A 14,105-nucleotide genomic window follows, 5' to 3' on the forward strand; every position below is an offset into this window, starting at 1 on the left:
GGTCGACATAGAGGCTGGTGGAGGTGACGTAGCATCGATAGAGGCTAGTAGAGGTGACGTAGCGTCAACCGGCTGGTGGTGACGTAGCGTCGATAGAGGCTGGTAGAGGGGATGTAGGACCGACAAAGAGGCTGGTGGTGACGTAGCGTCGCCATAGAGGCTGGTGGAGGTGATTCACAGCAGCACCTAGTCTTCATGGTATTTAATAAGTACTGGTATCGGTACTCATCCTTTGAAAAAGTGGTACTGGTGCATCTCCAGTTGGAACCTGATTAATTACCAATACCTTTCCACAGTAAGGTATAATAAATAAAATACAGCAGGCGAAGCTCCTTACCAGGCGAATGCATGCACACTTCAGAGCATTATTCATTAGTGATAAGTGTATAATGTCAGACTCTGAGCTAAAGGCCTTTGAAAGCAGCTTCACTAACAGAATCCATTGACTAGTAATATCAGTATTCATTAAATCCACTTCTTTTGAAAGAAAGTACAGGGATGAGTACAGGACACAGGGGCTCACTCTGACAGTACCAACTGGTGACGGTAGCAGCAGAGCACTTTCAGATCACTGCCCCTCTTCTTCCATGTTTTATGTGTTACCGCCCGAGGATTAAGCAGCCCTGTAATATTGTCTCTCTGAATGTCATCCTGTTATATTAGAATGGAAGCCATGTTGGTTGGGTCAGGCGGGGTCCCGCCCCCGGGGTTTGAACAGGAGACCCATGAGTCACATACACCTGCATGAGTGTGAGCGGTTTCCCATCGAGGTCCTGCGTTCACCAAGTTATGCTTCGACTCTATAATGGCTGCCGAAATGGCTTCTATTATACTGATGGACATCATGCATGACTTTCATTTTCTCGTGGAACTTTCTGCCATGTTCTCTTTCTCAGGCTGGTAGCAGTGCTCCACACATGTTTAACAAATGTTATGAACTTCCGATAACTCTTCTCATACCTGTTCCTATGCGAGTGTGTTTTCACAATAACTACAATTTTGCATAATCGCCACCTGGTTTTTCAATAAAAGACTGGACCGGCTGCCACACTGGCAGGAAGTGTACTTTCACAGAAAAGGCATCAAAGAGGAGGAAGAAGAGCAGAAATCAAACAAGAAGAAAAGATCATTTCCAGCAGCGTCAGCAGCAGAATAAAGGACCTGCAAATCTGTCCAGGAGAACATGGACTGGGAGTCATGGCAATTTGTTCTGATTGGCTCTATTGAGCGTGTGCAGAAGAACTAGTTACTGCCAACGTGGTGACCAGGACCAGGACCAGGACCAGGACCAGGACCAGGACCAGGACCAGGACCAGGACCAGGACCAGGACTAGTGTTTCTGCTCTTAAGAAATCTGTTAGAAAATCAATGTTTCTTTTTATAGTTGAACATTTCCTTGGTTGCGGCCGGTTCTGGCCCCCGGGCCTCATGGTACTCACCCCCAGTCTAAACAGCAGGCGCTCAACACAAACCTGTCGTGTTTCTTGTTTTCTGCCTGAGAGCTGAGGCACTTCCAAGAGCAATACAAATATGTCCTATATAGAAAGCTGTTCAGAGGATTCCTCAAGGTCTTTACAATTGGTCAAAAGGACTTTCAAAGAATTTGGAGATAAATGTTTTAGTTTTTTGTTTAACTTCCCCCAGCAGCTCTTTCTTTGTTCCTTTTTGTCCTCATTTCATTCCTTTAGTCAAATCTGCTTCCAATACTTGAGGCTCATGGATAGTGTTTGGGTCTCCCGGCACCAACAAAGGGTGATGGGATTTGAAAAGAGGATTTGCTTGAGAGGTTCAGCTCGGGGCAAACAAACCGAGAAAAATCTTCTGGTAATCTGCTGGGCCTCCTCCTCTGCGATGAACCTTGTTATCAGGGCCAGGCAAATGTCAACAGTGACAGACTTTGACAGTTTTGTGAAAAAGATTTGTTTAGCCTGAAACCAGCCAGTAGTGAGATATTTACCCTGCTAGTTGGTTTAATGCAGGTATTAACGCTAGATTAGACATTACTGAGTGACACTGTGTTTGATGTTTGAACCTTAAGACTGGTAATCTGTCTTCAATCTACAACACCTCTTTGGCAGAAGTCAGGGCGGGTTTATCGGATAAAATGTCAGATTTCACTGAACACGCTGGCTTTCCTGTTAGAGCCATCGGCAGGGTCACGCTCATCTTGTCCTCTGCGCTGTGATAAGGTCGGCACATCCCGGCCTGATTGCCATCCAGTGCTCCAAGCCTCCTCCATCAGATCCTGATCACTATCACAGTTGTTCAATAGTTTCAGTAGCATCGAAAGACCAAACTGTCAGTGAACTCAACTCCAAGGATAAGAGTCCCTTAACAGCAGGGAAGTCTCCAATGTCTTGCCCTCATTAAAGAACTCAATCTGGGATGCAGGTTGCCCTTCAAGCTGCTACTACAGTAGATTATGTTGTTTATATTGTATAAGGGATTACCAAGATTCCTCGGCACACAATCACACTGCCAGGGTTCACTACAGAGACAGTTTAATTGCACTCGTGTGCTTTGTCTCTCGTTGCACAGCACAAATAAAATAAAGCTGTAATCACCTTGATGCCTCAGGATAGTCACCGGTTTCTAGCTTTTTCCAATCCACTGGAGTTTGTCAGCATAGTTTTTAAATCTGAACACTGCTTTGTTAGTCAGAAATTCGTACCTACAGTTGACTCAATTGACAGGACAGAGTATTTACACAATGGATGGTCTGGATAAAGTGTCTATAGGCCTTGAAAAAACTGAAACTGCAGCCACATAGATGCTCCAATATCTGATTAACCCTTACTGTGTAAGACTAACGCAGGAAGTAGCAGGACAATCCTCATTCCAAGAGCCAGTTTCTGTTTCTGGTAGAGACAAGCAGCCATAAGGACTTTTGTAGGATGGATGGATGGATGGATGAATGGATGGATGGATAGATGGATGGATAGATGGATAGATGGATGGATGGATGGATGGATAGATGGATGGATGGATGGATGGATGGATAGATAGATGGATAGATGGATGGATGGATGGATGGATGGATGGATGGATGGATGGATGGACGAGTAAGTAAGAAAAGTTTAATAATTAAGTGCTTTTCACAAATACAAAATCACAAAGTGCTGTACATGAAATGGGTGCAATAAAACAGAACATAGATAAAATGTAGTAAAAGTGAGAAAAGTATTCAGCCAAAAGTTTTCCTAAATAAAAATGTCTTCAAGTGCTTTTTAAAAGAACTTATGGAATCGAGAGTGCAGAGGGACAGGGGCACGTCGTTCCATTGCCTGAGGACTACAGCCTGAAGGGGAGGGGGTACAGCCTGAAATGACTGGTCCCCCAGGGGGGAGGGGCTACAGCCTGAAGGGGAGGGGGTACAGCCTAAAGGGGAGGGGCTACAGTATGAAATGACTGGTCCCCCAGGGGGGAGGGGCTACAGCCTGAGGGTGAGGGGCTACAGTCTGAAATGATCGGTCCCCCCGGAGGGAGGGGCTACTGCCTGAAGGGGAGGGGCTACTGCCTGAAAGGACAAGTCCCCCTGGGTTTTAAAGGGTCTGTGGGACCTTCAGGAGACTCTGGCCTGAAGATCGGAGGGTGACTCTGAGGTGTTGGGGCACAGCATGTCCGCAATGTACCGAGGGGTCGGACCACGCGACGCCCAGAAAGTGAGAATTCAAATTTTAAAGTTAATTAAAAATTTGACTGGGAGCCAATGAAGATTTGATTAAATGAGGGTGATGTGGCTGTTTTGGGGGAACCTGTCAAAAGTCTTGCAGCTGAATTTGTACAACCTGAAGTCTGCCGAAGACGGTCTTCTTGCTTATTAAGCAGGTGAAAATAGAACTGCAGTAGTCGAGGCGAGATGAAATGAAAGCATGATGATCATTTCAAGGGCTGGTTCTCACATCATCCTTTTACTTTAGAGAGATTTCTCAGGTGGTAAAAGTAGTTTGTGGTCAGCTGTCAGAGTGACCCTCCAGAGACATGGCCAGATCAACCCTAACCCGAGGTTCCTGAGGTTCCTGAGGTTCCTGAGGTTCCTGAGGTTCCTGAGGTTCCTGAGGCTGCTTCTAACAGTCCAGAGCACCAAGCTGGTTTTTGATCAGGGGAATCTTTTTGTAAAAGGCAATGATCAGGATTTGTGTTTTGTCAGCGTTCATCTAGAGGTGATTTGAAGAAAGGCACGTTTTTAATGCAGGTCCCACAGTCCAAACACGGAGACAAGACATGAAACTGTGAGTCAGTGAAGGGACAGAACAACTGGATGTCCTCAGCGTATATGTGGTAGGACACACGTTTAAACCACCAATGAGACGGCCAAGAGGCAACAGGTACAATAGAAAGAAAACAGGCCCCAGGACAGGACAGAGTCCTGAGCAACTCCACAGGGCAGAGTCCTCCACAGGACAGAGCCCCGAGCAACTCCACAGGACAGAGTCCTCCACAGGACAGAGCCCCGAGCAACTCCACAGGACAGAGTCCTGAGCAACTCCACAGGACAGAGTCCTCCACAGGACAGAGTCCTGAGCAACTCCACAGGACAGAGCCCCGAGCAACTCCACAGGACAGAGTCCTGAGCAACTCCACAGGACAGAGTCCTCCACAGGACAGGCTGGACACTCCAGTTTGTTGTTGAAGGCAACATGGAAGGTTCTTCCTTCTATGTATGAGGAGAACCACTGAAGGACGACCCAGAAAATCCCAGCTCTGATTTCAGTCTGTTGATCAATATATTGAGGTCCACCGTATGGACAGCAGATGAAAGTCCAGTAGGACCAGGACTGTGGGGAGACCAGAGTCTGCAGCATCATCACATCAGACCTTTAGTAGAGCAGCTTCAGTGGAGAGCATTTTACTAAAACAGATTGAAGGTTATCAGAGAAATCCTGCTGCTGGGGTGACTCTACTTTTTCCAAGATTTTTGAGAAACACGGAAGTGTGAGGAGTTGAAAGTTCCACAAGCCGCTCAATAGTGTCAAACAGAACTTTATGGTTTTTCTTACTATTTGAAATGAGCTCAGAGAAATATGCTGAGCGGGCGTCTTTTATCATTTCATTCAACTCAGTGATCATTTCTTTAAGATGGAGGCTATGAACTTCTAATTTAGTGGCTTTGGACAGGCGCTCCACTTCCCCACAGCTTCTCCTGAAGATAGATCCGGCTTCCTTTATCCACGGACAAAGTTTTAATGCACCAAAGGAGAGTTTAGCAGCTCCAGTGTCCAGAAGAGTCAAACAATGACTGTTAAATCATTCCATCTATGTTTCCACATTCTCACCATCTCTACAGGAAGAGGGACCAAGAGATGCAGAAAAAAAACACTGATTGATGATTCACTGATGATGCGTCTCTGCGTTTCCACAGTGTCAGGAGGAGGTGCCAGCGTGAAGGACACAGCAGTGGTCACTTCTTCAAATCCTCAACACATAGCTGGTCAGCGTTCAGTCCAAGAGAAAGACTAGTCTAAAGTCTGGCCTTCTCTGGCAAAGTTAAAGAGTCCATAAGAGTTACCAGTTCAGCTGCCAGGGGACAAGATGGGACATCAGTGTGGAGATTAAAACCCTCTCCAGTCTAATGATGGACGACAGACACTCACTGAATTCATTGAGGAATAAAGGAGCGGCACCAGGAGGTCCATAGACTGAGAGACAGTGGAGGGAGTGTGAGTTTCCAACCTCACACATCTGCAGTTCAAAGGAGTTGAAGCTCGTGTCCATCGGTCTGAGGTAGAAAGAGTCCTGGAAAACCAGCGCCAGGCCCGGTGTCCCCAACAGGGAGCAGTCCGGGGGCACAACTCTTTAAGGTGAACGTACTCGTTCTCCCACTGCCAAGTCTCCCTGAGGAACATGAACTCCAGTTTCTCCTTGGTGAAGAGGTCAGACGGGGTAAACGCCTTGTTCACAATGGAGCGCACGTTTAGCAGGATGGTTCTGGTGGAACGCAGGTGGTGCGATGGATGGAGGGGGGGTAGCTGGAGGGAGGGATGGAGGGGGGATGGAGGGACGGATGGATGGATGGAGGGAGGGAGGGATGAATTGGAGTCCAGGGCTGACCTTGGGGCCTCCTTCCAGGCCTTGTAAACTAATTTCCCCACGAGCAGGAAAACAAATGAGTTTATGGATGAAGGTTCTCATGAAGGATCTGAATCAGAGCCTGGAGGAGTTGGACTGGTGGACGGGGCTGGGTACTCTGAGAGGACAACAGTGCATCACGGGGCAAACGCTGAGAAACAGACTCTCAGGACCACTGAGGCAAAGTGCCATTGCTGTTGGGCTCACCAGACAAAGTGGAGCAGGTCATTCTTTGGTGACCTGGCATACGAACTGCAGCTCTGCCCCCGGTGTGCACCACAATCCAAAAGGGAAACTTGTAACGTCGTCTCCATATGTAAAGGATACCATTTCCAGCAGATCATTCTTGCAAACAGGCCCTTGGAGTTATAAAACAACATCTTTGGATCAACAGTAAAGTCATGTAAGGTCTGCACCAGGAGCCCTGAGATTCAGAGAGAAACCTTTGTACCAAGGAGCGACCCGTCTGGTCCTCCATAGTCTGATGTGTGGAGCCTGCTGAGAGCTCAGAGAGAACCGGGTCAGGCTGTTCTGTATGGAGCAAATGTAACTCAGAAAACGCTCCTGGATTCCAAATCAGTCGCAGGCGACACATCTGAAACCCGGCTTATTGTTGATTATGCAAACAAATCAAGGCCTGGGTGAATTTCCTTTGCCCTCCTTTTATTTGTTTGTTTTCGCCCCATCTCACCGTTTCCCCGGCTCAGAGAATTGGTGTTGTTTTTGAATAGATCCTCTGTTATCTCATTAAGCCCTCCAAACACTCAAGCTGCCTGAAGCCTCCATTATTCTTTTTATCTCTGATTAGGGATTCTATTAAAAAGTAAATGAGGTCTGTGGGGTCCTTGTTTCCACCATCTTTTTTTTTCTCCAATGAAACTTGTCGTAGCCACACTTTAGGCTTTGTGAACATTACGCCGACTCACTAAGGTTCCCTCATCTGAACTGACTCTTCATTCCATCTTTCCTCTTGTGACGTGTCACAAACATGATGGCTTCACATCATTTTGGACTCTTTTCTCGCAGCTCTCCGACATGCAGGCCCGGGACACGAGGACACGAGGACACGAGCTGCAATATGAATGTGGACGCGTCACGTGTGACCCCAGTGTGTCGATCCATTGTCAAATCAATGACTCGCATGCTTTATAGCAGCATCCAGCAAACTACAACCACAACATGAAGCAGCATGAAGAGCATTCCTGCAGCGAGGCGATGAGAGGCGCAGCAGAGTGAGAGTGGCGCCGGGCGTCATGGAGAGTTTGGAACAGATGAAGAATTAAAACGGTGCGATCGTTAACAACCTTCACCATAAAGCGCCGAGCCTATATTGACAGAAGATCACCCATCAAACTGCTTCATTTCTATTACTCAACAAATTCAAACTGAACACTTTGATTCAGCAACAAAAAGAAAACTCTTTAGTTTCTCTGAACTTTCCTTCGTAGCTCAACTTTCAGATTGATCACTAGGAATGTTCACAGTTAACCAAGTCCTCAACTGAATTGATTAGAGGCATAAAGTCCTCACACCACATGGTGGCGCAACGGTTCGCGCTCTCGCCTCAATCCTCGTCTATTCCCTCAAACTGTTCACAAGGATCCTTCACAATAAAGCAAGTATTCTATTGAAATCCTTAAAGATTTATCATCTCCACATTCATGACAGCAGTTCAGCCTTTAAATGTTGAGGCGAACACATTGTGGACATTAAACCGACATAACCTTATAAAGCATAAAAGTGCTCCCAGGAAGAAGCCGCTCTGCTACTGCCAGAAAACAAGCAATATTTAGGATTACTATTATTTTTACTTATTACCCAACCCCCAAAACTAGTATTCTCCTGTATTGCTCTACATACTAAAACAAATTAAATATTGAATAAAACGAAAGACTAATACTCCTTCCATGTTACAGAAAAATTATATTATCTTTTATTTTGAAACACCGGCATTTCATCACAAAAATTCACATCAGCTGGTGAAGAAATGCTGCAAATCAAAACAAAACCAACATGTTGATTATGTTTAATAAAACTACAATATGAGATGCTGTCAAATAACAGAGTATAGGAATGAGATAAAGAAGGTCTGATGTTTGACAATGTCGTCATGTCGAAGGAACAAAGCAAATATCACAGAGTACTGTGGAACAGAAAACTCATTTGGAGGAGTATTGTTCCCGGGATAGTGACATCAAACATCTCAGGGCCAGAGGGGACGATAGCGAGAACTCTCCACCAAGTGAATTACCTTCTCCACAAGGTAGAAAGCAATCGCTGCTGCAGACACTCATGCAGCCCTTCCAGAAGCCGAATAATGAGCCTCTCACGGGTTTAGGGGGGCAAACGTCTTGGAAACATTATTATAAAGCAAAGGAAAGGAGGTAAAGGCACAGCAGGGGTTGTTTCTGTCAGTCACATGTTGATATGATCCACTGTCCCTTTAATCAGGTTTAGCATGTAGCATCGCTGGTGTGTGAGCCTGAAACTCTTTAGCATGTAGCATGTAGCCTCACTGGTGTGTGAGCCTGAAACTCTTTAGCATGTAGCATGTAGCATCGCTGGTGTGTGAGCCTGAAACTCTTTAGCATGTAGCATGTAGCATCGCTGGTGTGTGAGCCTGAAACTCTTTAGCTTGTAGCATGTAGCATCGCTGGTGATTAGGTTGCAGGTGATGTAGTTGCTGGTGTTGTACCAACTATCTTCCTCCTCTTGATCTTTTGTCAGAACATAATTTACAGTCTCTAACCTGAGACGTTGCTCGTCCTCTCGTCTTCCTGCTGATGCTGAAGGATGACATCACAAAGTACTCGCTGGGTTTTATGGAGGACATTCTACAAGTACTCTGTGCAGTATCGGACCTGGTATCAGTACATGCCGACTGAAAAGCAGTTTGCAGGATCGTACAGCTTCCATGAGACTAACAGCAGGTGGACCGGGACGCCGTTATGATTCAGGAGGACAGCGGCATGAAGAGTCCACTTGTTTTAAAGTCTGGGAGCTGCACCGAGCTGAACGGTGATGAAGGTTGAACGGAAGGTGGACTGTGGTAATGCAACGATTGCAGCATTCAACCTCGTGATCAGTCAGCTCTCAGCCGGCAGCGTCTGTCCTGCTTCTGGTGCTCATGATGAGGATCTGCTAAACACTGCATGTTGCTTTAGCTTTAGCTTCTGTGTGCCCTCATGCTTGGCTGTTGGCAGCTTCCCTGTTCCAGCCATTAGTTCTTCTTGTACAGACAATTAGTTCTTGTGTTGTATGTTCTTCTGTCTGATCGTGAACCGGTCCTACTGCCTTCACAGATATTAAAGAGATATAAAGAGGTGATACTCCTGTGTCCATCCCTGCTGCCTTCAGAGCTACAGTATTGATAATGAATCGTGAGAAGAACTATGGGCCGACTGACAGCCAATAGCCTCCGGCTCACACTCAGCAGGATGGTTGTCACGTGACCCGGCCACTGTGGCTGCTCGGCGCTGGTTTCCATGGTTCCTCCTCCTGTCACCGTTTTACTAATGAAGGGAAGAAACAGCTCGGGTCTGTTCATTGATATGGCGAACCCACCCTCCTAATTACCCCACAGATGACCAACAGGGGCTTTCTTAACAGGTCACACAAGGAGATCCTGGTTGGAGGAGGAAGGGAGGAGGAACAAAGAAGAGAGAGAGAGAGAGAGAGAGAGAGGAAGAAGACGGGCTGGGACTGTGTGGAACTGATGAAGAAGATAAATAGCAAAGAGCAGTGAATGAAAGGGAGACAAGAAGGGAGGAGGAATGAAAGGAAGATGGAAAGGCTAGAGGGAGAGGGCAAGTTGAGCAGAACGGAGACGCCGGTGTGACCCGGCGCTGACATTTTACTTTTCATCACTCATAATACCTGAGTGTGATTCCCCCAGTGTCCAGGATCATCTTCATCACACTACGCTACTCTTCTTCACCACCTCAACGTCAGGCTGCACGAGAAGGAGGGAGAGGGGGAGGGGGAGGGAGGATGGAGAGGGGGAGGGAGGAGAGAGAGGGAGAGGAGGGAGAGGGGGAGAGGGGGAGAGGAGGGAGAGAGGGAGAGGAGGGAGAGGGGGAGGGAGGAGAGAGAGGGAGAGGAGGGAGAGAGGGAGAGGAGGGAGAGGGGGAGGGAGGAGGGAGAGGGGGAGGGAGGAGAGAGAGGGAGGGAGGAGAGAGAGAGAGAGAGGAGGGAGAGGAGAGAGAGAGAGAGAGGAGGGAGAGGAGAGAGAGAGAGAGAGGAGGGAGAGGGGGAGAGGCGAGAGAGAGAGGGAGAGGAGGGAGAGGGGGAGGGGGAGAGGAGAGAGAGAGAGGAGAGAGGAGGGAGAGGGGGAGAGGAGAGAGGAGAGAGGGGGAAGGAGGGAGAAGGGGAAGGAGGAGTGAGAGAGAGAGGAGGGAGAGAGAGAGAGGAGGGAGAGGGGGAGAGGAGAGAGAGGTGAGAGAGAGAGGAGAGAGAGAGGAGAGAGAGAGGAGAGAGAGAGGAGAGAGGAGAGAGAGAGAGAGAGAGAGAGAGAGAGAGCGAGAGAGAGTTCTGCTGTGCTTACCCAAACATTTTCTCCAGTATCAAGTTCAATTGAATAAAAAACTTTTCATGTCAACATCAGTGTGTGTGTGTGTGTGTGTGTGTGTGTGTGTGTGTGTGTGTGTGTGTGTGTGTGTGTGTGTGTGTAGCAGTGGATTTATGTCAACACAATAACAATACAAAGAAGTAATCAGATTTCTTCACTGTTTGGCGTCTTTTGTACTTTCAGCTCTTCTGTCAACTATTTTTACCGCCGATCGTTCGGCCTCTCGTTCACATCATGTCTCCACCCTGCTCTCCATCTCCACCCTGCTCTCCTTCACCTCCTGCTCTCCGTCTCCACCCTGCTCTCCTTCGCCTCCTGCTCTCTGTCTCCACCCTGCTCTCCTTCACCTCCTGCTCTCCGTCTCCACCCTGCTCTCCTTCGCCTCCTGCTCTCCGTCTCCACCCTGCTCTCCTTCACCTCCTGCTCTCCGTCTCCACCCTGCTCTCCGTCTCCACCCTGCTCTCCTTCGCCTCCTGCTCTCTGTCTCCACCCTGCTCTCTGTCTCCACCCTGCTCTCCTTCGCCTCCTGCTCTCCATCTCCACCCTGCTCTCCTTCACCTCCTGCTCTCCGTCTCCACCCTGCTCTCCGTCTCCACCCTGCTCTCCTTCGCCTCCTGCTCTCCGTCTCCACCCTGCTCTCCGTCTCCACCCTGCTCTCCTTCGCCTCCTGCTCTCTGTCTCCACCCTGCTCTCTGTCTCCACCCTGCTCTCCTTCGCCTCCTGCTCTCCATCTCCACCCTGCTCTCCTTCACCTCCTGCCCTCCGTCTCCACCCTGCTCTCCGTCTCCACCCTGCTCTCCGTCTCCACCCTGCTCTCCTTCACCTCCTGCTCTCCGTCTCCACCCTGCTCTCCTTCGCCTCCTGCTCTCTGTCTCCACCCTGCTCTCCTTCGCCTCCTGCTCTCCATCTCCACCCTGCTCTCCTTCGCCTCCTGCTCTCCGTCTCCACCCTGCTCTCCTTCACCTCCTGCTCTCTGTCTCCACCCTGCTCTCCGTCTCCACCCTGCTCTCCTTCACCTCCTGCTGTCTGTCTCCACCCTGCTCTCCTTCACCTCCTGCTCTCTGTCTCCACCCTGCTCTCCGTCTCTACCCTTCTCTCCTTCGCCTCCTGCTCTCTGTCTCCACCCTGCTCTCCTTCGCCTCCTGCTCTCTGTCTCCACCCTGCTCTCCTTCACCTCCTGCTCTCTGTCTCCACCCTGCTCTCCGTCTCCACCCTGCTCTCCTTCGCCTCCTGCTCTCCGTCTCCACCCTGCTCTCCTTCGCCTTCTACTCTCGGTCTCCACCCTGCTCTCCTTCACCTCCTGCTCTCCGTCTCCACCCTGCTCTCCTTCGCCTCCTGCTCTCTGTCTCCACCCTGCTCTCCTTCACCTCCTGCTCTCCGTCTCCACCCTGCTCTCCTTCGCCTCCTGCTCTCTGTCTCCACCCTGCTCTCCTTCGCCTCCTGCTCTCCATCTCCACCCTGCTCTCTGCCTCCACCCTGCTCTCCTTCACCTCCTGCTCTCCATCTCCACCCTGCTCTCTGCCTCCACCCTGCTCTCCTTCACCTCCTGCTCTCCATCTCCACCCTGCTCTCCGTCTCCACCCTGCTCTCCTTCACCTCCTGCTCTCTGTCTCCACCCTGCTCTCCGTCTCCACCCTGCTCTCCTTCGCCTCCTGCTCTCCGTCTCCACCCTGCTCTCCTTCGCCTCCTGCTCTCCGTCTCCACCCTGCTCTCCTTCACCTCCTGCTCTCTGTCTCCACCCTGCTCTCCGTCTCCACCCTGCTCTCCTTCACCTCCTGCTCTCTGTCTCCACCCTGCTCTCCGTCTCCACCCTGCTCTCCTTGGCCTCCTGCTCTCTGTCTCCACCCTGCTCTCCGTCTCCACCCTGCTCTCCTTCACCTCCTGCTCTCCGTCTCCACCCTGCTCTCCTTCGCCTCCTGCTCTCTGTCTCCACCCTGCTCTCCTTCGCCTCCTGCTCTCCATCTCCACCCTGCTCTCTGCCTCCACCCTGCTCTCCTTCACCTCCTGCTCTCCATCTCCACCCTGCTCTCTGCCTCCACCCTGCTCTCCTTCACCTCCTGCTCTCCATCTCCACCCTGCTCTCTGCCTCCACCCTGCTCTCCTTCACCTCCTGCTCTCCATCTCCACCCTGCTCTCTGCCTCCACCCTGCTCTCCTTCACCTCCTGCTCTCTGTCTCCACCCTGCTCTCCTTCGCCTCCTGCTCTCCGTCTCCACCCTGCTCTCCTTCATCTCCTGCTCTCCGTCTCCACCCTGCTCTCTGTCTCCACCCTGCTCTCCTTCGCCTCCTGCTCTCCATCTCCACCCTGCTCTCCATCTCCACCCTGCTCTCTGCCTCCACCCTGCTCTCCATCTCCACCCTGCTCTCCATCTCCACCCTGCTCTCCTTCGCCTCCTGCTGTTCCCTCCTTCTTCCTCTGCTTTCATCCATCCCATCCCTCCTTCCTGTCCTCTCCTCTCCCTGCGGTTCATTGAGCGGTGAGCTGGGTGACTCTTTAATGAGGCGTCCTGCACTCTAACATGAAGGGACAGTCTCGCTGGGCGGGGACGGGAGGTGTCCTCCCACCGCTCAGGTTTCAGGAATCATGCTGACGGCTGTTATGGAGACAAGATCATATCCATGTTCATGAATCTATGCATATGTATGCTGGATGATCCATCAGATGCTTTTCATCCTCCCTGGATCAGACGATGACTGAGTCGGTACGCCTGGCTGACTTTGACATTGGAGTGAAGCTGTAATGGAAATGAAAAGATTCTTTAGATTAAAATCCTACCGGAGAATAACTGAGCCACGAGGCTGAAATCTGTCAAAGGTCAGTCTGTCGTACTTCTGCAAGAGTCGAGGAAATATTCATTCAGGAACGTCTGAATAATAGAAAGAGGAGGAACCAGACGTCTTCCTGTTAGTCTGTCAGAAGGAGCCATGGTTCCAGTGTGGACCGATCTGGAACCAAACACTTTTGGTTCAATTAAGATGTTGATCAAATAAGAATGACTTCATGTGACATCATTAGTAAGATCTCACATATTAGGTTAATATAGTTATACTATAGTTATTTCAGTAATGATCCAACATCTCTGAACATCTCAGCATGAATCAGGTGAGTCGATGATGAAGCTCAGGCCTCCTCTACATCCCCACGCCGCCGCCGCCACCGCCGCTGCTCTGAGCCTCTGGAAACCACCATGACTTGAATGCAAAGGACTTTTAACAGCAATACACTTCCTGGGAGTTCCAGAATAAGACACGTTTGGTTTTCTTTGGTTTTTGTACGATAACTGAAACCTTGTTCACATGAAAACACTTCCAATGGAAAACCAGAATACTTTCCTTGTGTTTTGGGATCTGATTCTACCACAACAAGCTCAAAGCCACTGAGAACACAACTTTTCGAAAACGGCTCCCGAGGTGGAACTCTTCTGAAAAGCTCTGACTCTGTCTCCATTGAAACGGGAAAACACGACTTT

This window comes from Lipophrys pholis, assembly GCF_963383615.2.
Source record: "Lipophrys pholis genome assembly, chromosome: 15".
Classification (NCBI taxonomy): Eukaryota; Metazoa; Chordata; class Actinopteri; order Blenniiformes; family Blenniidae; genus Lipophrys; species Lipophrys pholis.